This window comes from Dipodomys merriami, unplaced genomic scaffold (assembly GCF_024711535.1).
Source record: "Dipodomys merriami isolate MVZ:Mamm:240054 unplaced genomic scaffold, mDipMer1.0.p SCAF_1, whole genome shotgun sequence".
Taxonomy (NCBI): Eukaryota; Metazoa; Chordata; class Mammalia; order Rodentia; family Heteromyidae; genus Dipodomys; species Dipodomys merriami.
The window spans coordinates 127388184-127390623 of NW_027202270.1; positions in this window are offsets into that span (position 1 = coordinate 127388184).

Sequence of the window (2440 nt, forward strand, 5' to 3'; positions counted from 1 at the left end):
GCTTCAAACCGCAATCCTCAGATGTCAGCCTCCTGAGTGGCTAGATTATAGGCATGAGCCACTAGTGCCCAGCTGTGTCTGGGCTTTTTGCTCAAGGCTAGTGCTCCACCACTTGAACCACAGCTCTACTTTCAGATTTTTGCTGATTGATTGGAGAGGAGTCTCATGGACTTTCTTGCCTAGGCTGGCTTTGAACTACCTTCAGATTTCAGCCTTCTGAGTGAAGGACTTGCCTCTCCCCTCTTGGCCTGATCATTTTATGTATCTAAAGATGGAATATGAAAGATTGACCTCCACCCTATTGTCCTAGGCCCATACAGATGCCAGGCAAAATCCCAGGTGTGCTAACTTGTTTGATGTGCAGGCAGGGCAATACACCCAAGCCCAGCTGTAAACATCCCATTGTAGGCCCAACTGAAAAGCACCCACCTCCCTTGACCTGGTGGCTTTTTCATTAACCTCTGCCCTCCTTGCTCCTGTCCTGACTCTCTGGCACAGCCTCCAAACCCTCGAGAAGGTCTGTGCCCCTCGCTGTTCCTCAATAAACAGTCCTGGCCTGTTGATGATCGAGTCTGGCCTATTCCTTTTCTGTTCTCCATTTTCCCAACACTGAGTAGCTAGGATTACAGACGTGAGCCATCAGTGCATGTCTAGAAAGAAAGGAAACACACACACACAAAACCCAAACAAACAGTTCAACTCCAGAGCAGGCCATGGTGCTGAGTCCAATGGAAGTCAGAAGCAGAGCAGGATGAGACAGAGTAGAGGTGTTGGGGACAGATTGAGGCCATCAAAGGACTCCCAAGAAAGTCACTGCAAGGTACTGACTCCAAACAGGGTAGGGGTAGCTGGGTAGATTTCTGGAGGTAGCCTTTTTTCAGGCAGGGGCAGCTGTGAAACACAAGCTCCGGAGAGAGAGCACTGTCATGCTCCACGGCTGAGTGAGGTTGGTAGAAGATGAGAAGAAATTGCAGGGGGGCCGAGAAACCAAAGACTTTGGAGGCCTCAGGAGTAAAATGGGAGCCTGTTCAGGGTTTTAAGCAGAGGAGGGATGGAATTTGCTTTGGCAGCCCCTTTTCAATTGCAGGTAGGGCCAAAGAATTTAAACAGACATTTCTCCAAAGAAGATATGCAAATAGCCAACAAACACATGAGACAGGCTCAATATCATTAGCCACTAGGGGAATGCAAATTGAAACCACAATTCAATATTGCTTCACACCCTCTGGATGGCTGCAATCATAAAGATAACAACAACAAAATTTGGCAAGGATCTGGAGAAGTTGGAACTTTCCTGCATAGTTGATGAGGATGTAAAATGGGGCAGCTCTGTTGGAAAGCAAGTCTGGCGATTCCTCAACAAGTTACACATAGAGTTACCATATAACCCAACAATCCACGCCTACATAACACTCAATAGAGTTGAACACATGTTGACACAAAATGTGTACATAAATTTTGACATTAGCATTATTCATAATAGTAAAAAAGTGGAAGTAACCCAAGTATTTATCAACTGATGAATAAATAAAATTATATATACACACATACACACAATGGAATATTACTCAGCCATAAAAAGAATGAAATACTGCCGGGCGCTGGTGGCTCACGCCTGTAATCCTAGCTACTCAGGAGGCTGAGATCTGAGGATCGCAGTTTAAAGCCAGCCCAGACAGGAAAGTCCGTGAAACTCTTATTTCCAATAAACCACCAGAAAACTGGAAGTGGCACTATAGCTCAAGTGGTAGCGTGCTAGCCTTGAGCTGAAGAGCTGAGGGACAGTGCCGAGCCCCAGAGTTGTATGATGCCATTTATATGATGATGTCATTTTTATGATGAAGCCATTTTGTATGAGGTTTCCAGAAGAGGCAAATCCATACAGGCAGAAAGTAGAGGAGGAGGTATATTGGGATTCTCTGAGGTGAGGGTTTAACTGCTCTACATTAGACTATGAACTGCAAAACTGGAAAATACTACGGACCAGTGTACATTTTTAAAAGGTATATTTTAACAGAAGAAATTTATATGAACAGTATGTCAATAAATATTGAACATAATGAAGGTTGGAGGCGTGGCTGTAGTGATTCAGTGCCTGCCTAGCAAGTACCAGACTGGGAGTTCAAACTCTAGCACTACTACTCCCTAAATTGAATGTAATGGGGGCAGGAGGCGGGGAGTGAAACCTTAGTTCTTGCTTCTCCCTTGAAGCTTTGTTTACTGAAAACTTTCCCTAGTACTGGTAGAAAATAAAAGAAAGGCAATGTGGGGAAAAAGAATGAGAGATCACAGTTCAAAGCCAGTCCAGGCAGGAAGGTCCCTGAGACTCTTATCTCTAATTAACCAACAGAAAACCAAAAGTGGAGCTGTGGCTCAGAGTAGTAGAGTGCTAGCCTTGAGCAAAAGAGCTCAGGGACAGCGCCCAGGCCCTGAATGTAAG